Source organism: Patella vulgata, chromosome 3, assembly GCF_932274485.2.
Source record: "Patella vulgata chromosome 3, xgPatVulg1.2, whole genome shotgun sequence".
NCBI classification, from domain to species: domain Eukaryota; kingdom Metazoa; phylum Mollusca; class Gastropoda; family Patellidae; genus Patella; species Patella vulgata.
This window is the reverse complement of record NC_065881.2, coordinates 70,997,998-71,025,677: the sequence shown is the minus strand read 5'-3', so window position 1 is coordinate 71,025,677 and position 27,680 is coordinate 70,997,998. Positions and strand designations below refer to the sequence as shown.

Here is a 27,680-nt window from a genome sequence, read left to right as displayed (position 1 = left end):
TCATATTCTTTGATACTGAAGATATACTGAAAGATAACTGTTATTTAATTTTCTCTCCTCTTCATTTTCAATACACAGAAATGAAAGACAACAACTTACGTATTTTTTGGTCTCCGAAGGCTTTAGGAGAAAGGGCGTTAGCTGATATTATTAAACCAGACATTGTGAAGCCAAATGCATTACCTGGTAGGTAACCTAAAAAAATACAAAAACTATATATACAGGTAACAGATAAAAATAAAATGTAACTTAATGAAATTTCCTTTTAATGCCATTTATCTCAACATTTTACTCAGTGGGTAAGACACTGTCTCACTAACCAGGAGATCTAGTGTTTGCTCCCGGTGTTGGTCGAGAAAGTTCCCCTTGCTAGTTCTGCAGCAAGGAGGACTTGACAAGGAACGGTGTCTAGTCATTCGGATGGAACAAAAAACTGAGGTCCTGTGTAGTACATATTGGCAGGCATGTAAAAACCCTTGACAGTCAGAATTCAAAAAAAGAGTAGACTGTAGTGCTGTTGTCCAGGCTAAATTTTTCTCATACTAGCACACTGTACACTGTATATTGTGATTTACAGATCCAGGTTCTCAAGATGGCATTATTAATAAAAGTATGCATAAATTCTTTCAAGAACATATGATACCACTTGGGCATCTGTGAGTCAGATATTATTCCATGGCTGGTTCATGTAGTAGACAGTTTCAAAAATCTTACCAGGGTAGGTATATGCCATGAAATTCTCCACAATATTTCCATTCTTATCAACAATTGTAGCATTTACAAAATAAGCTCTGTCTTTAATTAAAGGATCTGCATCTTCATTATGACCAATAGCAAACTTAAAATATAGAAACTAAATTATTAATTAGACATGAAGTAATTTATTCAGACCATGATCAACTCTAGATGCCATCGATAGCCTGCGATATTTAGTGGATTTTAATACATTTTGTGATGGATAATTTAACATAAAAATGGATAATCAAGTCTTTTTTTATTATCTTACCAACGTTAGTAATAACGACCGAGACTAGCCTAAAACTGAATCGCTAATATCTTGGTTTAGAGTGAAGAAATTTGATTGAAATTTTTAGCATATTTTGTTTTCATTATCTATTTTTTAACTATTATAGTGAGAACTGTCAGCTCTGTATCTAATCTTACCTAATGACCCTTCAATAAAGACAAGTCGAAACATAGCTCACAGTAACTTTATTATTTAGAATTGTATTCCTTTTAAAATGTTTTTCAGTAATAAACAGTAATTGTATTCCATTTAATTGTGTATTTCCAGTTCCATTACTGAAACAATTTACTTTTTGAGAGAGAGAGAGAGAGAGAGAGGGGGGGGGGGGGGGTTAACGTCCACTGGACACAAATTAGGTCATTTTGGGACTAATACATAGTTCAATTCTATTTCAATAATTTGCTTGCGCATAGGGGTCTTTAGCAGTGGGAGGAAACCGAAGGACCCGGAGAAAACCCACGAGGTTGGACAGGCGACCCTTCTCCTTGTCACGTACAACCGCGGAATTGAAACTCAATGACAGACCGTATGATACAGCACGCATGTGCTAACCATTCGGCTACCCAACCCCCCAATTTACTATGTAGAGATCAATATCAATGGTAACCCTCTTTAAAATGACTATTACAAAGCATCACAAAAACCGGTAACTAGAAACAGATCTGATAAATATTCAGGTGATTTAATTACAGAATGTTGTCTTAATGGCTACAAACATACCAATCTCCTTGTGATATTTTCTTCACATGCATCTGTGCCAAAAGGCGAAATTTTAATCTACCTTGATGAAAATGCAAAAGAGTTTGCATAAACATGTTCGCATTTCAACAATAGCTAGATCTCACCTGCTGTGCATTATTAACATGAACATCTGAGCAACTCTCAGCACCCCAATCACCTTCAATATGGGCATTTAACTCATTACGAATAGAATTCACAAAAATCTGAAATAAAATATGATACTGAATTAAAAGAAATTGTCATGCCCTTTTATGTGAATGGTGGACATTAGAGATAAGTTCAATAACCCACAAAAGAAGAAAGACAGTAATATATTTCTATAAATATTGCCTGTAGTTTAAAAGAAAATTGATCATGGTCTAATTCTATATATCTTATATGAATAACACAAAAGGCTGAGCACATCATATACATGTACTTAAATATATTTTGATGCTGGAATCATTTGACAGTGAATTATAAAATGAAATTACCTGAATAAAGGGCATTTCTGATCCTGCAGCTATACCTTTAAGTTCATCAAGATATTGTGGGTAATACTGTCGTATAACTGTTAAATATTTATCCATAACCTGGAATAGATATAATGATAACCTTCTACATGTAAATGTATGAAAGAATACAAGGTAGCCTTTCAAGTAAGTGAAAAAACTTTACTTAATCATTAGAAAACACCAAATAAAAGTCAAATATAGTCTTCTGCTAGGGTCTATTCTTGTTCTGTTGGCTCTATCAGGGCAGATGACAAATTTCCACGATCGACCCTGGTGTCTTGAAACAAAACTGTCCGACGTAATGTATATATCAGAATGCAAGGTGCCATAGTAAATAGAAATTTCCTCTTTCCGAAAGTTATTGAATAAAGGAATCCTCTAACGATCAACAATCACACCAGGGGGAAATGAAATAAAATGGGGTTCAACGTCCTACTGTTCTGCTCTGACTGGGCTAATGAAGATGGGCACACGCCATACAGTGTGCTATGAGGAAAATTCTGCCCAGACAGAGGCGTTATGGCCTACTCTTATATATCGAATTCCAAGTGCCAAGAGATCTTTTACATGCATGCCAATGAGTACACAGGACCTTGGTTTTTCAACCCATCCGAACGACTAGACAGCTGTCCTTGTCAGGCCCTCAGGTGAACTTTCTCAGCCAACACTGGGAGCTAGCATGGCTCCCACACCAGGGGGACTAATCACTAAACTATAATTAACCCTATTGTTCCCCCCCAACTCTCTTTTATGACTATTATAGCCTTTATAAAAGTTATTTTGGGAGCGATGGTGGCTCAGTGATAAAGGAGCTGGCTTGCTAACCTGGATGGCCCAGGTTTGATCCAGTGCTGGCTGTGAAACTTCCTTGTGATTATCTGGCGTGGTTTCCCCTTGTCAATGATGCAAGACAGAGGGCCTGGCAAGGAACAGCATGTAATTGTTCTAATGGAATGAAAAACCAAGGTCCTGTGTATCAAGTGGATGGAGGGCCTGGGAAGGTCCAGTGTAGGTAGGCCTACACTTAAAAGTACCCTCAACAGTTGGAATTCAAAATAACAGCAAAATTTGCCTCATACATGTAGCACACCTTGGAGCAGAAAAGTAGGATGTCAAACCCCTTTTCATTTCATAAAAGTTATTTTCAAAGTAGTGTAGTACTTTTATTCTGGAAGATTTCTCTCACAAGAGATATAAAATCTTAAGTACCAGCAATAAGATTGTAGAATAATTGCACAAACTTACAGACACTCCTTCTTGACTTGTTATATAGGGCATCAATCTATTTTGAAATTCTGTATCTTTTGAATTATAGTCATGTATCCTAGATTTAAAAGTTTTGCCCTGAAAAATATTGAAAAGCATTAACATAAATTTCAAATGAACAATATTAGCTTCTTACAGGAATATTCCCAGTTTCCCACACCCACCTAAAAATGAAGGGGTAGCTACAGTTATTTTTAGGAGACAACATCCCTTTATCCTTCCATGTACAAATATCTGAAGCTAGAAGAAATACAAACTGTCTGTTTCCACGTATTTTGGCAATATGTTTCCAAATTTTGTAAGTACTTGAATAACCATGTCTATCTATACACAAGCTAACCTTAGAGTGGTAAGTGATTGTCACGATTATCAAGTCACCCATACATGCAGTAGAGTTATGAAATTCCTTAAATCTGTACCATATTTATATATAACCCTGTTAAACAAATCAACCGGTCATTTTCTAACAACTCAAGGTTCATATTGTCATATTTAAGCCCTTGATCATTAAATATTTAAATCCAATTTCCGGCGTAGTTCCTACTTGTCAGTGATGCAGGACGGAGGGCCTGACAAGCACAGCTGTCTAGTCTTTGGATGGTACAAAAAAACGAGGTCCCGTGTACACATTGGCGTGCATGTAAAAGATCCCTTGACAGTTGGAATTCGATATAAGAGTAGGCTGTAGTGCCGCTGTCCGGCAAAATTGTCCTCACAGCACACTGTATGGCGTATGCCCGTCTTCATTAGCCCAGTTCGGAGCAGAACTGTAAGACGTCAAACTCCATTTCATTTCATTTTATATCATTTTAATTACAATATCTAGCAAATTAAATGAAAATTAGAAAGGGTTGTCTTTTGAAAGAAACTATATAAACTTTAACAAACAATCTTAAATTTATTTTAAGATAAACAAACAAGAAGATTCATGTCCATACCATGTCAAAGCCAACTTCAGAATAAGTGCCTTTAGTATGTAAAATCGGAATCTGAGTAGAACATTGTGTTGATGACAGACAGGTAACAACCAGGAAAGTAAGTGTTGTTATCTTATTCATTGTTTCTTTCACCATCATATTTCTCCGGTTCTAATTTTACTGAGAAAATAAATTTATACAACAATAATTACATAAACCTATTACTGTCTAGGTGTCTAGTCATGACGAATGATTTATCATAACTTTCTTATTCTGTATGTACTCAATGTAGGTCTAGATCTACAGCTATAAAATTTACAATCCAAATGACCCCAAATAATGATCAATAGGCTACCACCAAGCATTATACATTCCATCCATATCATGTGTCATGATCACATAATGAAGGATATAAAAGAAATTCAATGAATTGGAGTTTAATGTTACAATTCAGAAATATTCCCAGCCAATTTGAACAATTACAATAATATTCCACAAACATAGAAAGGTCATTCAAATTAAATGATGTTATAATATTAGTTATATATCAATATATATGTGAACTAATTGATAACCTACTCCTTCTGAAAAACTTCAGATAATTAACCAGATAAGATAATGATCAAAATATATGACACTGTGGCGTCTGTGGCTGAACATTACATTACAGTCATACAATAATAAACAAACTGTAAGTAGAGAAAATAACTGTCACAGGGAGGTAACTCTGTTTTATATTTTGGGGTCAGACTAGTGATTTTCTCCTATTGACTTCACTGTTAAATCCATTACATTTTTCTTGGCCAATAACATTTTTTTAAACATTTCGATGATATTAATGTTTATAACAACAAATAGCCCAGCATGTCACAATCATCTGATAAATTATTGAAGGAAGTTGATTGACTATTTCTAAATTACGCTAGGCCTGGTCAAAAGACTATAACATGCAGTAACGTCATTTTAGTAGGCAATCATCCTGTTGTCTTCGACTCTGAACCAAAAATTCAATGAAAATGTTCATGTAAAAGGACTTTGGGGTGGGGGGTTGAAAGACAGCATTGTTATACCATAAGAGTTTTCTTGTCAGTTAATCTGATCAATCATATTCCTTATGACAATTTTGAAAGAAATTTCAGACAATGTTACATTTTTAAAGTGATTGTTCACTATCTTCCAAAGGCATGTTTCCTAAAAAAAACAAAACAACAATACACCTTATTTTTAAATGTTTTGTGAAACAGCAACAGTTCTAAAAAGCTTAAGTCCTAAGGCCTATAATTATTAGCATTAAACTTCATTCGGGCGATATAGGAATCTCTAGCATACTACAATACTGTAAAAGTCCTGCCCCCTCTTTTTTCTCCTTCATTCATCGGAATAACGTTGAACAAGCAAACGAGCGAAGCACTGATTCCGCTGTGGCCCCACTTCACTTTAATCCTGTATGAACTTTTCTCAGAACTTCTGATTTGATCAAATTCTCAGACCCCACACCAAATTTGATGTTCTCTCCACTCTGGACCAATTCCTGAACATTCCCCACTGCACCCTTCATGTTGTCTAAAAATATCGTTTCTATTTTCTTTCTATAAAAGGTATAACATATTCTTATTATTCAATTTACAATATCTGAGACATGAATCTTGAGTCAATGTGAAGCTTTGGTTCAGGTGGGTATTGCAGAACAATGTGTATGTATTAATATTTATTTCATAACTTCACCGAAGAGAAATAATCAAATACAATAATCTATATAAATGTAAAATAATTCTTGTCTTTCATAGAAAAATATAAAATCATTTATACTAATGTACATGCATTAAAAAATATTACCGGTAATTTATATAAAATTCCATAATACTGTTAATGCTAGGTTTCCACTATCACGATTCACGCTACGATTAATCATGGTGATCTTATCAGGTCTTATAATATATTGAGGTCAGCCGTGGCAATCGCGTTGATGGTATCGAAACGTATCCGAATGTATCTTTACGTACCAGTTCGTGGACTCAAATGGACAATCCTAAAGTAAAACATTGCACGACAGTGGGAACCTAGCATATGTGAATACCTTTAATTTGGTATTACTCTTATGCTTTGAATAAAATACTTATTCTAGTAATTCAACTATACTCTTAATATGAAGAATTGGATTGAAGTATCTCTAAAATACTGGCTGACTTTTAATACTATGTTTTACAAAGATTAATAACATTATATACAATTTATACTAAAAATCATATAATTTGACAGAAGTATCTTTAAAATGAAATGAGACTTATTGTCCTACTGTTCTGCACCTACTGGGGTAATGAAGACGGGCATACGCCATACAGTGTGCTATGGGGAAAATTTTGCTCGGACAGCGGCGCTGCAGCCTACTCTTATATCGAATTCCAATTGCCAAGATAATCTTCTGCAAGCACTCCAATGTGTACATGGGACCCCGGTTTTTCATTCCATCTGATCAATTGGACAGCTGTCCTTGTCAGGCCCTTTGTCCTGCACCAATGACTGGGGGAAACCACGCCGGAAAATTACGATGAACTTTCTCGCCCAACAACTGGAGCAAACCCACGACCTCCTGGCTAGCAAGCCAGCGTCTTACCCACTTAGCCACCGTGGCTTCCTATCTTTAAAATATTTTCTCACTTGTATATTATGTTTTACATAAATAAATAAAAAGATAATACAATTTAAAATAGAAATAATCAATTTTTTTTAAAATCACTGTTTGTCTTATGAACAGTTTGGTAGTTGTATCTGCAACTCTGGAGAAGCAGTTTTTGGGTTGTCGGTATAAATAAATAGAATACATCTGGTTATATCAAAAATTGCTGAAAAACGAAACAACATGCAACAATGAATAGAAATTAACTAGTTCATGTCTCAGTCACACAATGGGGAAGTGCAGCGATTCAGGGACGAGAGGTTTGTATCGTCTAAATTGCCTAAAGGTTTAAAACAATAAAAAAATAAATAAAGATTCACAGTCTTACATGTATATGCTAATTTTATTGACCCTTTACATGCATGTATAGCTAAAGATGGTCAAAAAATAAATTGCTCTCCCACATGCATTTCAGTGAAAACAAACGGTCATAACAAAGTTGCACCATAACATACTGGTAAATAAATTGACCTAATAACAGATTGTTACTAGCAGCAAATTAAATATTTATAGTTTTGTCTATACCAGTAGCACATGTTGAAGTATTATCTGTTGGTCGAGGTGTTCTGTAGATAGGATAAATACTATCTTCTGTGTCACCAAGAATATTTCTGATACTGGCAATATCAGTTGGTGTTGGTAGTTGCTCAGCTCGTTTTCTACGGTGGATTGAGCTAATGGTGTGATTTATAAATTGTGGAAGGTTTACAGTGTCTGGATGTTCAAACCTACATTATTTAAAAATAAATAAATAAAAATATCAACTCATGGAACTAAAAAATTTCAACTTTCTACTCCACATTTAAAGAATAATTAAATTTCATTTGGCCTTAATACATACAGCAGTTGTAATTTTACACAAATCGTTAGATGTTTTAAGCATGTGCAACCCTGAAACAACTTGGAGATTTGGGATTATCATATTTTTCAGGGTGTTTTCTTCCATGGACCTCAGTACTACATCTTACACTCCACATCAACGTATATAGAATGACGTCCAGAAAAAAGAAAGTCTCCCAGAACCGATACTCTGCTGAGTCTGCTCTCTGTCTACTAAAGAGTGCTCACAGGTAAAACATTTTGAGTGAGTGCTAAGTATCATGAATTCTTTACTCACTTGTTAAAATGAAAGTAGTGTCCTGTTGTATTATATGATGATATGTCATATTTTGCCACTTGTAAATTAACTGTTTTCTTACTAACTAAAGACACAGCCATCTTGGTTGAGGTCACTTCCAAGTTGACGGTTTGTCTGGGTTTGTTCTTCAAATCAGCAAAATTTAGACTGGAAAATAAACAAACCTGAATATTTAACTGACTTATTACTAGTAAAACTGTTACGGTTTACTGGACCTAACAGTCAGGGCTCTATTTGTGGACACATTTGCCAGTCTCACCTAATGAACATCTACACACCAAGTTGGAAAATTCTACCTCAATTATCATGTTCCAAAGTCCTGACCAATCAATTAGAAGTCTCTATACTAAGCCTAAGCGGAAAATGCTCATAATCATACTTAGTCATAATGCTTATAACTCTGCTTAACCTGAGCAAAACTACTCATTATTGAACCTAGTCAAGGTATTGATGCAACAAAAAGCTATACACCAAGTTTCATCAATCTCACTTAATTAGAATAAGTTTGACATCCATGCATGGATCCATAACCAACATATGGTTATTTTTAATGGTTACATGAAATGGAATATTCTCTGGTGTTATATGCCCACAATTAGTCACCGTACCTAAATCCATAAGCTCCTCCTATACCATTACTAAGTAAAACCTTTTCTACATCTTCTTCTGTTGATTGGGCTAATAAAGCTCTGTTCACATAATTACTAGCTGAAAATCAAATTCAATCAAGTATTCTGATAGTACAGCTGAAGCACTACAGCAATACATGTCCCCTTGCAATACTAGGCTAATACCGTGAATACATTTCTATTAATATATAAGTACTGTGTGGAATGAATTCTGTAAAACTGATTTTTTTATTGAATAACTATGCTAAATTTAACCTAGATACTGAAAAACAGAACTTTCATTGCTTTTAAGTCAACAAAGAGCCATAATTTAGTACAAAATTTAGTTTGTTAACAGGACACAGTACACTATTAATTTCCCAGTTCACTGTGTTAATTCTCATCTCTTTGATCAGCTCTAACTTTTCCCAAAATTTTTGTGGAGATGAACACTTTCTACCACAGATGGAGCAACATGTGGCAACCTCTTGCTCAAAAGCATGTATCAGATTCACCATGGAAATCTTGAGATACACAAACTGTTCGCACTATATTTCAACCTAACCAACATTTTAAGTTGCATATCCTTCCGCCTTAAAATCATAAATATTCACCAAAACCTGGCAGAAAATGTATATTTGATCCTACACCAAAAAGTTGACAAAAACCGACATACAAAATTATGAAAGATAGGTTGCCAGGCAACTAAACATACGCCCACAGCAGCTAAATCGTCCGAGCGGTCGACAAGAGTTGTCGTATATTTGTTCTTTTGTAGGTAATTAGGGGGCATTTAATAGACAATTTCATACAGATGGCATTATAATTTTCGTCGTTTGAGGGTTCACAAGGTTCTAAAAACTAAAACAAGGGCTGTAACTCTGGAAGTAATCTACAGAAATTCTTGAAATTCGACAGATTTTCCTTTTACTAATTCAAATAATACATATCAATTTCATACAGATTGGATGATAAATTTTGTCGTTTGAACGTTCACAAGGTTCAACAAAGTAAAATAAGGGCCATAACTCTAGAAGTAATTGACAGAAATTGCTGACATTCAATAGACTTCTTCATTTCACTAATTTAAATGATGCATATGAATTTCATACAGATTGGAGGATAACTTTTGTCGTTCAAACGTTCACAAGATTCAACAATGTGAAACAAGGGCCATAACTTTAGATGTAATTAACGGAAATTGCTGAAATTCAATAGGTTTCTTTGTTTTACTAATTTAATTGATGCATATAAATTTCATACAGATCGGTTGATAACTTTTGTTGTTAGAGTGTTCACAAGAAGCAACAAAGTGAAACAAGGGCCATAACTCTAGATGTAATTAACGGAAATTGCTGAAATTCAATAAGCTTCTTTGTTTTACTAATCTAAATGATGCATATAAATTTCATACAGATCGGATAATAACTTTTGTCGTTAGAGCATTCACAAGGTACAACAAAGTGAAACAAGGCCCATAACTCGCGGCGTAATTAACGGAAATTGCTCAAATTCAATAGGCTTCTTCTTTTCACTAATTTAAATGATGCATATCAATTTCAAACAGATCGGATGATAACTGTTGTCATTAGAGCGTTCACAAGATTCAACAAAGTGAAACAATGGCCATAACTCTAGATGTAATTAACGGAAATAGCTGAAATTCAATAGGCTTCTTTGTTTTACTAACTTAAATGATGCATATAAATTTCATAAGAGAAAGACTATTAATAACTTTTGCACTATATTCATATGTAGTCAGAGCAGGAATTAATGGTGTCCTGTTTCCTATATGTCTCAAAACAGTACACCATTAATTTCCCGATTGACTCTAATATAGTGAAGACAAAATGAATTTCAACTATACGAAAAGAAATAGGATATGTGTTTTAATCTACTTTCATTTAATCTAACATACAGAGAAAATAAAAGACTACAACTTACGTAATTTTTGGTCTCCAAAGGCTTTAGGATAAAGGGCATTTATTGTTGTTATTAAACCAGACATTGTGAAGCCAAATGCATGACCTGGTAGACTACCTAAAATTATATAATACAAAAATTGTATACCGGTAGTTAAAGTAGCTAAGTCTCTAACTCAATATCATCCAAAATCTTCAACATTGAAAACATGAATTATTTGTCAATTTAAAACAACATTGATGCTGTGATCTTACTGGAAAAAGATGGGCTTCTGATATCCAATATTTAAGACAAAATAAATATTTTACCATTGGTACAGGAATCGTGTACCATAATGCGTTTTAGCCCCAGTTCTAGCAAGAGACTCGAGGAACGAGGCTAGACATATTACACCAAACCAAAAGATGTATGTAGATTGGAATAACCAGACGCTAGGAATTTGCATTCGATTGAGACTGCTGGCTTATTTCACGGAACATAACTGATTTGAAATTAGAGTAAAAACGGAAACGATTGATGCATGCAACAGATAAAATACAACATGAAGCAAAGGAGCTTCATTTTAAAACTAAGTGCAGGAGGACTGCACCACACAAAAACAAAACACACAAGACAAACCTGTGGACAAGACACACAGACAATATAGACACTAAGAGCAATAAACAATGTACAATATTAAATCAAATGAAATGTAATTTGTCCTACCAGGCAATTTATATTGTTTTTGGAACACATTACCCCTTGTCATGACAGGCATATTGTTTTGTTGCAAGTTCATATTAATGAAGTCTGGATATTCCCTCATTCAGATTAAAAACCTCAGTGAGAGGCATATTGTCTTGTTGCAAGTTTGCATACATGTCAGAGTCAATTTAGTCTTGACATTCATTGATTCAGATTAAAATATAGGCACTTAAAACTAGTTTGTTGTTCGTGTTTACTCTCTTTAAGGCCTTGTAGCTTATTGATTATCGCTGTGGTCCTGATCCACAAATTATCCACAGTTTATCTCCCTTTTAGTATTACAACTTCCGGTGCTTTTCTAGAAAACTTCCTCGTGTAAAAATCATAAACAAACTGAACTAAACAGTAAAGGTGAACTTTCCTACATGAATTCACCGAGAAAAACAAATTAAACAAGGACAATTATGATGTGAAGGACACAGTATTTATTTATGCCAGTGACAATATCTGCATTATTATGTTCAGTGAATTTCATATCCATAATTACTTTTTTAGTGTATTTCTCTAAATGTGTAAACTGTGTTGTGTACTTACTAGTAGAACTAATTTGAACAAAATTAAACTATACGTCTTGAAATCTCGCTTTTCTCTCACGAATAGAAAGTTTTTCTCGACTTACAGACACAGTAGGGATACTCGCTTTTACTGTTTACGTTTACTGTTTACGTTTACTATTTACGTTTACTATTTACATGTATTACCCTTTTTTACACATACAAACGTACTAAAATGTCAGATCATAACTCAAACCGTCACTTGATATCGCCGTCAATATTATCAACTCAAGGTAGTAATAAGACACAAAGTAGGCCTAGTACTCCTTCATACCATACACGTAGTGAAAGCCACAGTAGCCACACTCTGAAAGTTAAAGCCGAGATGGCACGATTAAAGGCACAACATACTCTCAAGAATGCTGAATTAGCTAGAAAGGCAGCAGACCTTGAGGCTGACCGTGCAAAGGAAAAGGCTTGGCAGGCTGTGGAAATTGCTAATCTAGAAGCTGACATCTATCAAGATATTCTTAACAAAGAACAATGTTTACGTGATTACCACAAACCACCGTCAGTACCTGAAAACCGTCATACCTCAGATGTACATGTAGGCCAGTGGGTTATTAATCAGGATTTCAACTCCAACCAAACAACAACATTGGAAACACATAATGTTAAATCTCAAGATGGTCAGCATCACATGGAAACACAGCACAGTCTCAATCCGTTTATAAGTAGTACTCCACTGAGACAGCCACCAAGAAATACAGAGTTTTCGAGAAATCCATTTTTGCAAAACATAAACAATAACAATGTGCAAGAACCACCACAATTTGAAATGAATCCTTTTGCAGCACCTTATGAACCTATTACATGTCACAATAATAGTGATTATGCCACACCACAGGGCTATATACAGAACCATGAATCTACTAGTGGGCCTATAGATGCGTGGATAGACCAACTTGTACCCGGTCAAGAAACTGTCATACCACATAACACATTGACAAATACTACTGATCAATTAACACAAACGCTTATTAAACTTGAAAGTGAGCGTGATCTACCTAAAGTAGACTTACCAATATTTTCTGGTTCACCTATGTCATGGCCTAAGTTCATAGAACAAGTACACTCGCAAATCCATTGTAGACGCGGAATAAATGATACTCGCAGGATGGACCTATTACTTTCACATCTTAAAGGCGAGGCTAAGTCACACATCCAGGGACTTGGTTACAGTGGTAGGAATTATGCATTAGCCTTACAAGAATTAAAGTCTGCTTTTGGACATCGTGTTAAAGTAGCCAGAGCCGTATTAGACAAAATTATAAGCGGACCGCAGATAGCACGGAACGACCCAGCTGCGTTACGACATTTTTACGTTTCTGTAAGAGACAGCATAACTACACTTCGTCAGATGAACTACATGTCGGACATAATGAGTAGTGAAATATTATTAAAGTGTATCAAAAGACTTCCAACTGATAAAATTAATAGCTGGAACGAATTCTCAAAACGAATTGTGAAATTACGTGATCCCACACTAATTGACATGCAGGATTGGCTATATGAGCGCGTTAATGCGGATATGAATCCATACGCAGCCACGTACACAAAACAAGAATCTAATCAAAATAAACACAGATCATATTCACATGATCATTCAGTTAAATACAAAACTTTGAACAACATGGCTAAGAAACCTGCCTCAGTTACTACCAGTACTACTAGTAAGCAAAATTCTACAAGCCAAAGTCTATCATCGTCTGATAACCGTGTGTCAGCACCAAACGCTACAAGTACCAATGTTACTGCCAGAAATAAATGTGTATTATGTGCAGAGTTACATTACCTATACAGATGTCCAGTTTACATCAATAAGTCTGTACTAGAGAGACGCAAACTTGTTGAAGATAATAAGTTATGTGAAAACTGCTTAAAGGGAACTCACAAACCGGAAACATGTTTTTCTGAAATCTTATGTCGTGAGCCCAATTGTCAACAAAAGCATCACACTACATTACATTTAAACAAATCTAGTGATCATACTACGCCAAAATCACAGATTATGTATAAGATGCAGTCAAAGTCATCACGAGTCTGTTTCCAAATAGTCAGAGTACTAATATACGGTCCAAATGGACAATGTGTTAAAACGTACGCCCTTCAAGACACAGCTAGCGAAATAACGATCATACGGGAGGAACTGGGTCAAGAATTAGGACTTAAAGGTAAACGCAAGTTGCTAACTATTCAGACTATCAATGGTGAAACATCACAACAATCATCTACGGTATCATTCTCGCTCAAATCAGCTGATGATGCGCTTGGTAGTCTAATTAAGGTAAATGAGGCCTGGATGGTTTCAACTGATATATTTAAATGCTCACCACAGATAATTAATCCGGAGTGGAAACATCTCACCGGACTTGGACTTTTGAATGTCATGCAAGAAGAAGTAAAACTACTAATAGGAGCCAATATCCCAGAAGCTCATCTTCAACTCGAATCTAGATCCGGGGACACTGATCAACCCATAGCCATTCGCACTACCTTGGGATGGTCTCTCATGGGGGTGGCCGGGGATAATCCTACAGATCCAACAGTGAACGTTAACCTCATAACTCGCAGTTGCAGTCTGGACGAGCAGATGACTCACTTCTGGAGAACAGAGTCCTTTGGTATTTCCCACAATGATAAAATTGCTTTATCGTCTGAAGATCGGAAGGCATCTCTTTTGATGGATCAGAATACATGTATAGTCAACGGTCATTATGAAGTTCCCATGCTATGGAAAAACCCTAAAACTAAACTTCTGAACAACTACCCAATGGCAGAAAGACGTTTTCAGTTATTAACAAAGCGTCTAGCTCGTGATGATAACCTAAACAATTTGTACAGCAAGACCTTAAACAGTTATGTAGAAAATGGATACGCACAGAAGCTTACCAATGAAGATGTATCTATTACCTCTCCTCTCACTTGGTATATACCTCATCACGGTGTCATCAACCCAAATAAACCAGGCAAAGTACGCCCAGTCTTCGATGCATCTGCTACTTACAACGGGACATCACTTAATGATAACCTCATGTCCGGACCGGATCTCCTTAACAACCTCTTTGGAGTTCTACAAAGGTTCCGGTTATATAGTGTCGCCATCGTTGGTGACGTTGAGGCGATGTTCTATCAAGTATTAGTTCCTGACAAAGATGCCCAATCTCTTCGGTTCCTGTGGAAGACTGATATATCAAAACCTGGTCCACCTGATGCTTACAAAATGAATGTGCATATATTCGGAGCAGCCGATTCACCAGCCTGTGCGAATTATGCTATGAGACGAACTGCTACTGATAATAAACATAAATTTAGTAAGCAAGCTATTGACACTACTCTTCAAGACTTCTATGTAGACGACCTACTAAAGTCAGTAGAAACGACCGAAGAAGCTATTCGCATCTACCAGGAAGTAACTGAGCTACTGAAACTTGGCGGATTCCACCTCCACAAGTGGATGTCTAGTTCGACCGATGTACTCGACTCCATTCCTGAATCGGAACGAGCAATCACTACCCTTAATCTTGATTTAGATGACATACCCTTACAACGAGCCCTTGGCCTAAAATGGGATGTGTCACAAGACATCTTCATCTTTAATCCACAACCAAAGGTTACACCCACTACCAAAAGAGGGATTGTTAGCATCGTTAGCTCAATCTTTGACCCATGTGGATATCTCTCCCCATTCACATTAAGAGCTAAAATCATCATACAAGATATTTGGAGATCTAATAATGACTGGGATGATCCACTTCCTCCAGATATTGATGACAAATGGAGTTCGTGGGTACGTGAACTGCAAGATCTTTCATCATTCAAGTTAAACCGTCACCATCTTAACTTCTCTTCAGACGTCCGCTTGGTTGAAATACACATATATGCAGATGCCTCAGAAAAGGCCTTCGGGTGTGTGGCATATTTACGATACACAAATATGTCCGGAGACACAATCTGCTCATTCCTGGCATCTAAAACTAGAGTAGCACCAATCAAGCCTGCATTATCAATTCCAAGACTCGAACTTCAAGCGGCAGTTCTTGCAGTGCGACATTGGTGTTTGCTGAAGGATGTATTGTTTTTACCACTTACAAAGGTCATATTCTGGACTGATTCCTCAACAGTACTTCAATACCTCAACAACCATACGAGGCGTTTCAAACCATTTGTCTCAAATAGGATAGCAGAGATTCAGGAGTCAACTGAAAATTACCAATGGCGTTTTGTACCCTCAAAGGATAATCCTGCAGATTTCTGTTCTCGTGGGTTACCTGCATCGAAACTACGGTTGGACCATCCTTGGTTCAACGGACCAGATTATCTTCATCGTCGTGAAGAGTTTTGGCCAAGTCAACAAACACAACATGGTGAAATCCCAGTTAATGATCCTGAGATCAAAGGATCTTCAGTCATGTTTACAACCACCAAAGAGAATAATCTTCCAAAGGACACTCTTCCTATAGTTCAAGTTGGAAATATATTAGAAGCTAAAAATTTCTCAACGTGGATAAAACTCACTCGAAGAACAGCATGGCTACTTCGAGCTATCCGGAATTTTCTTGTTCCCATCAAACGATTGAATCTTATTCCCATAAGAAACGACAATCTACTACCAAAGGAATATGAACATGCTTCACGATGCTGGATTCGACAAGCTCAAGAAGACGAATTTCCTAAAGAGATCGCATGTCTTGACGATCATCAAGAACTTCCACACAATAGTTCTTTACTACCATTAACACCTCTCTATGATGGAACTCATCTACGAGTTGGTGGTAGACTATCCAGATCGAAAGAACCACTCGAAACAAAGCATCAGCTTATTTTACCTCATGGACACAAGGTCACCAATCTACTGCTCCATGACGCTCATATCAAAACTGCCCATGGTGGAGTAGAACACGTAATAGCTCATACGAGACAGCAATATTGGCCTATATCTGCTCGACGTGCTACCAAAACTGTAATCAACAACTGTTTCTACTGCAAGCGTAGTCGCAGCTCACCGATGGTACCAAGAATGGCTGATCTTCCCAGCTGCAGAATCGATTGTATGACTGGTCCATTCCATCATACTGGTATTGATTATTTTGGTCCGATGCTCGTTAAAGTTCGTCGCAGTAATGTCAAACGCTGGGGATGCATCTTTACATGTATAACCTACCGAGCAGTTCATCTTGAAGTTGCAGACTCCCTTGAAACAGATGATTTCATCTTAGTTCTACGTAATTTCATTGGTCGCCGTGGACACCCTAAACATATTTACAGTGACAATGGCACAAACTTTGTCGGGGCGAACAATGAACTGAAGTTAGCCTTAAACGAATTGAACAAACAACAAGTCACCAATTTTCTAGCACCAATAGGGATCGAATGGCATTTCAACCCTCCATTAAGTCCACATTTTGGAGGTGCCTGGGAAAGACTTGTACGCTCAACCAAAACAGCTCTCCAAGCAGTTATTGGTAACCTCAATGTTTCTGAGTCTGTACTTCGAACATCACTTATCGAAGTAGAAGCTGTGCTGAATAGCCGTCCTTTGACGCATAACAGTTCCGATCCTAATGACTTTACAGCTCTCACGCCAAATCATTTCTTGATCGGAAGAGCAGAAACAACCTTCTCACCAGCTGTTGTACACGACAAAGAAATCAACAGCAGAAAACGCTGGAAACAAGTACAGGTGCTTGCTAACCATGTATCAAAGCGTTTCCTTAAGGAATACCTACCAAATCTTACCTTACGCCATCGATGGACAAAGGAAAAACCAAACCTACATGTTAATGATTTGGTTCTTATGGTCGAAGACAACCAACCTCGTGGTAGTTGGCCACTTGGTCGTATCACCGCTGTTTACCCAGGAGAGGATGGTCGTATACGAACTGTGAAAGTCGGAACAGCCCATGGAATTTACATCCGTCCCGCTGCAAAGATCTGTTTGTTAGAAGAAAACATCTAAAGACTCGAATTCTCTGATACTTCAAAGAACATTTGAATATCAAATATTCCTTAATCTTAATTAATCTTTATAGTCCTATTTCAGTTTAACTACTTGTTTGACTCTGTCAGGGGGGTGGCGATGTTCGTGTTTACTCTCTTTAAGGCCTTGTAGCTTATTGATTATCGCTGTGGTCCTGATCCACAAATTATCCACAGTTTATCTCCCTTTTAGTATTACAACTTCCGGTGCTTTTCTAGAAAACTTCCTCGTGTAAAAATCATAAACAAACTGAACTAAACAGTAAAGGTGAACTTTCCTACATGAATTCACCGAGAAAAACAAATTAAACAAGGACAATTATGATGTGAAGGACACAGTATTTATTTATGCCAGTGACAATATCTGCATTATTATGTTCAGTGAATTTCATATCCATAATTACTTTTTTAGTGTATTTCTCTAAATGTGTAAACTGTGTTGTGTACTTACTAGTGTAGAACTAATTTGAACAAAATTAAACTATACGTCTTGAAATCTCGCTTTTCTCTCACGAATATTTGTTGTTAAGAGTTTTAAAAGAAATATATTTTTCACATACATTCTTATACATTTTGGTACTTACAATAGTTTATCACCCAATAATATATTCTACAGTAGATATCGCTTGTGTGATAAATTTCATAATCTACTGCGATATTTCCTTAGGAGATATCGCTTTACATCAATTTGATTGGTCAGTTGAAAAGGAACTCTTTTTTTTTATTTTCAAAGAACAGTTCATTTCTTATTAAAAGTAACTTTTTTTAAAATTAAAAATGAACTATTGTTTTTAATTGACCTTGATGGAAACACTGGGTCAATATAAAAGACTTTGCAATGGTTGAATTGCTGTAAGAAAATGATGTATCACTACGCGGTAATGTAATCAGGTTCAGTAAAAGTGAAATCTACAGCAAAGAATTATATTCATCTATTTGTGCATGTAAGAAAGGACTGGGTGATAAATAAAATCTCCTACTTGTCTTTTTTGATATAAAAAAAATATCAACACTCGTCAATAAAGTAAAAAAAAAACTCAGCAGAGCCTCGTTTTTGTTACTTTATCGACTTGTGTTGATATTTTTTGATATCAAAAAATACTTGTAGGAGATTTTCTATTTATCTCCATAATATAATTTCATTAAGTTATCATTTTGTCTTACAGTCCAATCTTACCAGGGTAGGTATATGCCATGAAATCCTCCACAATATTTCCATTCTTATCAACAATTGTAGCATTTACAAAATAAGCTCTGTCTTTAATTAAAGGATCTGCATCTTCATTATGACCAATAGCAGACTTAAATATTGAAACAAATAAATTATTACTTGATCATAGGAATCCAATACTGTTCCATTCACAAATTGGGCAATTATTCAATACTTTCGCATTTTATAGTTTGTAAGATCATTGGTAGAATTTTTGCTCTTTAAATTAATGATAGCATTATATTATATCTTTAACAAATTACTGGGTTTTTATTTTGTCCAGAGAGTTTAACATCCACTGGACACAAACTAGGTTCAATTTTATTTCAATAATTCGCTTGCACGTAGGGGTATTTAGCAGTGGGAGGAAACCAGAGAGGACACAGAGAAAACCCACGAGGTTGGACAGGTGATCCTACTCTTTGTCACATACAACCGGGGAATCAAAACCAAACCTATCCAACCCCCCTCAACAGTATAGTAGAGACTCATCTAATGAATATTCATGAAATTATTGGACATCTTAACTTACATATGTAATCAGTTTTTGATGGCAGTTTGTCTCTATGGCGACATCTTCATATCTTCATCACATGCTATATATACATGCATCAATATTCAGTGTCAAGTTTAGCACATTTAGGTGCTTACATGTATAGGATTAGGGTGGAGGTGAGGGCAAAAATGGCGACAATGCTTTTGTTTTTGACATTATTTCGATGAATTTTTCACAAAAAATATGCTCTGCGCAAACAAGTGTATGTGTGTGTGTGTGCGTGTGTGTGTGTGTGTGTGTGGGGGGGGGGATGAGGACCCTGTTTCATGATTGTACGGACGATGTGGACGGATTGGTAACACTGAGATATAAAGTACACTATTTATGGTTCAGCCATCTTTAATCAACCGACTTCCTAAATGGAGATAACTCTATTCTGCTATAAGCCAGGAGGGGTTATCTCCCATTTTACATGTTAATACTAATACATAATAAAGAGTACAAGGAAAGCTTGTACATCATATTACATCCATTAGTAAATACTTCATTGATTACGCATATAGTTCAAAGCTTAATTTTTTAACTTTTGCATGTAATAAATTTGATAATGAACATTGAAACTTGAATAAAATTATGTGAAATACTCTAAAATACTACTTGTTATTTTGTTATCACATTTTAGTGATCACATTTTATAACACAGTTTTTGGCACATGTTAAATGTCTAATTTCTTTGGTTTGGTTATAGTGCGACTAGATTTCTTTCTGGATGGTATGCTGCTATTGGCTTCTGGTTTTTGGTTGTTGAGTTGTATGGAGTGTTCTGGACCATTTTCAGAGGATCTCTGTTTTATGTGTCGTCTGTTTCTCCGATACGTTTGGTCATCTGATGTTCTGACGAGGTAAGATCTGTGTGGCAAAACACTGGAAATTATGCCAGGTGTCCAAGATTTGTTGTTGTCGCTTTTCTGGACGTACACCTTGTCGTTATGTTGAAGGTCTGGAAGCGGCTTAGCTGTTCGGTCATAAAAGCGTTTCTGTTGGGTTTGTCTGTTTTCTCGTGTGGCACATACATTGGCAGGATCTTGTATTTCAGGTTGGAGTTGTGTTTCTGTTACTGGGAGGATGGAACGTAGACGGCGACCCATTAGTAATTGTGCTGGGGAAGCTAAATTGTCTATTGGAGTCACTCTATATTCCAGAAGACTGATATATGTGTTTCCACCATCTTTCTTCGTTTTGTTTAAAATGTTCTTTGCTGTCTGTACACTTTTCTCAGCCAGACCATTTGATTGTGGGTACTTTGGACTAGACGTGATGTGTTTGAAATCCCAAGTCTTGGCGAAATTGTAAAATTCACTGGAGGAGAATTGCGGACCATTATCACTGATAACTATGTCTGGAATGCCGAAGCGAGCAAAGTTTGCTGATAGTTTACTGATAACTGCTGCTGATGAGAGAGAATGAAGTTTGTCGATCTCGAAGTATCGGCTGTAATAATCAGTGAGTACGATGTAGTTCTTGTTGTTAATGGTGAATAAGTCCGTGCATACTTTCTGCCAAGGTCGTGTTGGTATCTGATGTGGTTTTAGTGGTTCCTTCGTGTTGGAAGACTGTTTCTCGCCACATATTGTACAGTTGGTGACAATCTTCTCAATGTCTCGGTTCATGCCGGGCCAAAATAAGATGTCTCTGGCACGCTGCTGACACTTTTCTATACCAAAGTGACTAGAGTGTATCTTTGTCAACATTTCGGATCGTAGGCTCTTGGGAATTATTATTTTGTGTCCCTTGAATATAAGATTCTCCATGACTGTGAGTTGGTCTCTGTAATTCCAATATTCTTGTACCTCTGATGGGCATTTCTTGCGGTGTTGTGGCCATCCATCTAGAATAGTTGTTTTCAACTTGTTCATTTGTTGATCTGTTGTTATCTCTTTCCGTAGTTTTGACATTTTCTGATCACTAACTGGTAGGTTGGCTATTACGCTGTGGACTAGTAAATCCATTTCTTGAGACATGTTATCTGGTGGTATTGTGATGAAATTACGACTAAGTGTATCTGCTACAGGAATGTCCTTTCCGGGTACAAAGATAACGTTAATGTCGTATTTCTGTAGTTGTAGGAGCATCCGTTGTAAACGTGTTGGTGCTGTCGCTAATGGTTTCTTCATTATGGTTTGGAGAGGTTTATGATCAGATTCAACTGTGATCTGATGTCCGTATACCATTTGATGAAATTTTTTGCAACCAAATAGCACTGCATACAGCTCTTTTTCAATTTGAGCATAATTCTGCTCTGATGTTGTTAATGATTTTGAAGCGTATGCTATTGGTTTCTGCTCCTGCATAAGTATTGCTCCAAGTCCGTGTTTTGATGCGTCAACTTGTAGCGTGATATGTTTTGATGGATTGAAGTACGCCAGCACTGGTTCACTGGTGATTAGTTTCTTGACATGGTTTAAAGCGCTGTCATGTCTCTGATCCCAGTGGAATGCTATCGTCTTCTTCGTTAGTTCCCTTAATGGAGTTGTAATTTCAGAAAGTGAAGGCGAGAATCTGGCTAGGTAGTTGATCATTCCTAATATTGTTTCCAGTTCTTTCTTGTCTGATGGAGCCTTCATTTCGTCGATTGCCTTTACTTTCTCTGGATCTATTTTGATTCCATCAGCTGTAATAAGGTGACCGAAGTAGCTAACTTCTGTGGTCCCTATAACTAATTTGTCTGGATTCAATTTAACATTTTTCTGGCAACTTCTATTAAGAACTGCGAGCAAGTTAGCGTCGTGTTCTTCACGTGTTCTGCCGAATATTAATATATCATCTACGATCGCTATGCATCCGGGAATATCGCCATAGATTTCGTCAATCTTACGTTGAAAAACATCTTGAGCTGAGATGATCCCGAAAGGCATGCGCAGGAATCTGTATCTGCCGTATATTGAATTGAAAGTTGTTAGGTATGAAGAAGATTCCGTTAGCTTGATGTTCCAATAACCAGATCTAGCATCTAATTTGCTGAAAAACTTGGCTCCATTAAGTAAGGCAAAAGCATCATCAATAGTTTTAAGATGGTAATGAGGTCTTTTAATCGCTCTGTTTAGGTCCAGAGGATCCAGGCATATTCTGAGTTTTTTGCTGTGTGGTTTTTCTACCACGACTAACGAATTTACCCAATCTGTAGGTTCTGTAACCTTTTTAATGATGTTATTCTTCTCCATATTATCAAGTTCATTCTTGAGGCGATCCTGTATGGAATGTGGAACTCGTCTCGGAGCATGTACTGCTGGGACGGCATTATCTTCGATTTGAATTGTGACTTCGCCATCAAATTCGCCAATTCCTTTAAATATATTTTTGTATTCATTCAAAACGGATTCACGTGAGAGTGGAATCGTTGCTTCTTCGAGAGAAAATATGAATTTTACCAACTTCATTTTGGTTAAGAGAGGCAAGCCTAGTATGGGAGGACCTGTGGTATTTATGATGTAAAATTTATCAGTGGCTGATTTGGTTTTATAGCTACACTGTAAATCTATGAATCCGTGGACTTTTAATTGTTGTCCTGAGTATCCGGTGAGTCGCTCTTCTGTGTTCTTCAATAGAGGGGGGTTTGGAATTTTCTGGAAATGGTCGAATGGTAGGACATTGACTTGAGATCCTGTATCAATTTTGAAAGTTGTTGTTTGCCCTTGACCTATTTCCAATTTTACAAAAGCTTGGTCTTTTGGTGTCCCTTTGCCCTCTATAGAGTCAATATATAACTCGCTGACATCAGTATCCGAGTAGCTGTCATCATCCTGATCTATTGTGTGTATCTTTCTGTGATCTCTGTAATTGAAAGAACCAGAACGGCAAACAATTGCAAAATGATGCCATTTTCTGCATTTCGAACACTGTGATCCTTTTGCTGGACATCTTTGATGTTTTCCGTGCTGTTGACCACAGAATGAACAGCGTTCATCAGGTTGTCTGGAACTCTGATGTGATCGTTGCCTTTGGCCTTGTCTTCGGTTTCGGTTAGCATCACTGTGTTGCGATCTGTCAGTGTGCTTATGTCGGAACTTTGAAATAGCGTCTACTGTTTCTAGAGATTGCTGTGGCTGTGCTTTGGAGCTTGACATTGATTTAAGGTGAGATTGTGTTATTTCATGTGAACGACATATGTCTATAGCCTTTGTCATGTCCAACGTATCTCCAATATCGAGAAGTTTTTTCCTGACTTTCGAGTGCAGGATTCCACAGACAATTCTGTCTCTGACCATTTCTTGGGGCTTATCATAGGCACAGTCTTGAACCAAGAGCTGCAGGTCTGTTGTAAATTGTTCTATTGTTTCCCCTTCATGTTGTATTCTTGTCTGAAATTGATATCGGGCGAATAACGAACTTGACTTTGGGGTCACATACGAGTCAAATTTATCTAGAACTGAATTTAAACTTGCTGCTTCTTGTTCTGTAACTGTGAATGTGTTATAGATATCTCTGCCTTTCTCACCGGCCCAAATTAAAAGGTACGCACACTGCTCAGCCTGTGTTGCTTTCTTTAATGGTCCCATAAACATCAAACGGACGTGTTGCTTGAACTTTTTCCATGCTTCGGGAAGGTTCTTTGAACTCCAGTCTACGTTAGGATGCGGTGTAGAGGACATTGTTTTGCTAGTGTGTGTAAATCAGTTATTATGGCGCCGAAATTAGTGAGTTTGACAAAAAATGTTCCTGTATCTTAATTCCGCCCCATCTGTCGGAAATTCGTATTTTATAATGAGGAGTGAGGATTTCTTTTTAGTTTTGATCCATTCTGACACCATGTTTCATGATTGTACGGACGATGTGGACGGATTGGTAACACTGAGATATAAAGTACACTATTTATGGTTCAGCCATCTTTAATCAACCGACTTCCTAAATGGAGATAACTCTATTCTGCTATAAGCCAGGAGGGGTTATCTCCCATTTTACATGTTAATACTAATACATAATAAAGAGTACAAGGAAAGCTTGTACATCATATTACAGACCCCCCTAGACACATGATTGCTACTGATAAGAGGACTGTGCCATATGATGAAATTTTTGTTTTGCAGTCAGCAGTAATCTACAATGATGACAATGTGAAAGATTTTTGCTTAAAAAAGGAACCATCCTGATTTTAAATAAAAGAGGAATGGTGTATTTACCTTGTCTCAAAATTTCAGCTCAAAATATTGATTCATTTGGACGTAAACGGAAAAACCTCTTATCCAAACACGTAACTCTTTTAAGATTTCGGGTCAATTTTTACTTTCAGTGACCTGATAATCTTAGCCATTTCTTTAAAGTGCATGACCCACGTACTGTACTTGATAACGAAAGGTAAATTTCACCTACATGTAATTTTTATAAAATAAGTCTGTTTTTTTTCAGACACCATATAATACAGCTTGAGACACCGGTCTGCACTTCTAGATGAAGACTGATGGATTTAAGTTATCTGAAAATGTATCACATATATTGAGTTACCGGTAGTTGCTCGGGCATAAGGTATAGGATTTTCAGGACTTCTAACAAAAAATTAAGCAGTTTTATTCTCCAAAATATAATCGGGATTAGCTCTTTAAATATGTTTCACATTTCAACAATAACTACATCTCACCTGCTGTGCATTATTAACATGAACATCTGAACAACTCTCAGCACCCCAATCACCATCAATATGGGCATTTAACTCATTACGAATAGAATTCACAAAAATCTTAAATAAAATACGATACTGAATTTAAAATAAATTGTCATACCCGTTTATGTGAATGACGGACATCTAACTTACGGACCACCGCCGACCAAATGCGTTTTACCACCGACCGTCGTGTAACTACCGCCGACCAAATATTTTTTACCGCTGACCACAATGTAATGACTTTCGACCGTCATATAATTACCGCCGACCAAATACTTGTTACCGCCAACCAAATGCTTAATGATTCCTTGTTACCGCCGCCTTTTTTACGGTTGTTTTTTTTTATATAAAAGAATACAACAAGAATGTTATTTTTTATTTGAGGTGTAATCAGGTACAACTGTCGAAAAACATTCATATATATTTTAAAGAATATGGAAGGACAAAACTACAATTTAGATATTGAAGGGCAAATATATCAAGATTGTTTCAGCCACTGGTTATAAATAAATAACATTTTATGCCTATCTTCTATTAGTGCGAGGGTTAGGGTTAGGGTTGTCGACCATATTTATATATAATAAAATCTATATTTTTATCAAACTCTGTGTATTTAACCAAACCTATTTATTTGTCACTAATAATTTAATTAATTTTATATAGTCGGCGGTAACAAGGAATCATTAAGCATTTGGTCGGCGGTAACAAGTATTTGGTCATCGGTAATTATATTACGATCGAAAGTCATTACAATGCGGTCGGCGGTAAAAAGTATTTGGTTGGCAGTAATTTCACGACGGTAGGCGGTAAAAGTATTGGTCGGCGGTAGTCGACGGTAAAAAGTACCACCCGGAATATCCTAAATAACTTTTGTTTTTGGCAAACACCCCCACTGGGATCAACACCAGGCCCCCTGGTTTGTAAGCCAGCCACATATTCACTGAACCACCATGGCTCTCTCTCATAAGAGATTGCAAAATCTTAAGTACCAATAATAACATTGTAGCATAATTGTAAAAGCTTACAGAAACTCCTTCTTGACTTGTTATATAGGGCATCAATTTATTTTGAAATTCTTTATCTTTTGAAAAGAAGTCTTGTATCCTAGACTTAAAAGTTTTGCCCTGAAAAATATTTTAAAAGCAGTAAAATATATTTCAAAGTTATAATATTATTTGCTTCTTATTTCTTTAAGATATCATGATGATTTACCTGTCAGTATAGTCTTACTGATTTTTACCAATCATCAATATTAAACCTTTCAGTTAAATTGAAAACTGCTCCCAAAGTTGGGATAAATGGTTTTCCATTTTCTCTTACATGAATACTCACAGTTTCCTCACTCACTCCAACATGGAAAACGTGCAATAAATGAAAAATAAGCAACTTTAATAGAGATTCTTAAATCTACTTTTTGCATAAAAATCGTGCTTCACAAAATTAACAATCATGCACATACCATGTCAAAGCCAACTTCAGAATAAGTGCCTTTAGTATGTAAAATTGGAATCCGAGTAGAACTTTGTGTTGATGACAGACATGTAACAACCAGGAAAATAAATGTTGTTATCTTAATCATTGTTTCTTTCACCATCATATTTCTCCGGTTCTAGTTTTTCTGAGAAAATAGATTTATATATAAATAATTATATAAACCTATTATCATTATGTTGTCTACGTCATGATGAATGAATTAAGGTACCAGTACCATATCTTGCGTATTCTGTATACAGGTATAATTATAAAACATTTTTATTGTTCATGTAAAATGTGGAAGTTGTGTGGCCAAATGGTCCTACACATGCACTTTAGATCATAAGGTCTGTCATGGAGTTATCTGGCATGGTTTTGACCAACACTTCTACCTTCTGAGTTTTCTCTGGGTCCTCCAGATTCCTCCCACTGCTTATAAAATATGATCCCTTTGCATGCAATCGAAGTATTGAAATAAAATTGTACCATGTCTGCCCCCAAAATGACCTGGTTTGTGTTAATCAAAGTAATCAACCTAATTTGTGTTTTGTATGTTAAAGGAGCTAAATCGCTGATATTTGGGACCTAGAAATTGACACAAATGGGTGGCAACGCATATAATAATGTTATGTGAATGTATATAAACTGATTTACATTCAACCGTTTCTGTTTTTTACTGTAATGTCTAATCCGTTATGTTCGGCGAAATACGCCAGAAGTCTCAATTGAATGGCAATCTTTAGCGTCTTGTTATTCCAGTCTACACCAATGATATTT

The 27,680-nt window shown here is 36.4% G+C and overlaps 1 long non-coding RNA gene across 4 annotated transcripts in view; it reads right to left on the bottom strand.

The window, feature by feature from the left end:
• Nucleotides 1-25,510, bottom strand: part of LOC130012308 (uncharacterized) — a 28,576-nt gene extending 3,066 nt beyond the window's left edge. Inside the window, exons 1-12 of one of the 4 annotated variants that reach the window (XR_008787727.1) lie at nucleotides 25,407-25,510; nucleotides 10,813-10,908; nucleotides 8,869-8,968; nucleotides 8,240-8,407; nucleotides 7,648-7,850; nucleotides 5,025-7,288; nucleotides 4,467-4,625; nucleotides 3,508-3,606; nucleotides 2,242-2,340; nucleotides 1,873-1,971; nucleotides 715-838; nucleotides 100-195 (exon numbers count right to left, since the gene is read on the bottom strand). This is a non-coding gene — a long non-coding RNA (uncharacterized LOC130012308). The remainder of the gene's footprint in view (nucleotides 1-99; nucleotides 196-714; nucleotides 839-1,872; nucleotides 1,972-2,241; nucleotides 2,341-3,507; nucleotides 3,607-4,466; nucleotides 4,626-5,024; nucleotides 7,289-7,647; nucleotides 7,851-8,239; nucleotides 8,408-8,868; nucleotides 8,969-10,812; nucleotides 10,909-25,406) is intronic. The other 3 variants (XR_008787729.1, XR_008787728.1, XR_008787730.1) reach the window with 3 other exon arrangements.
• Nucleotides 25,511-27,680: the final 2,170 nt, after the last annotated feature.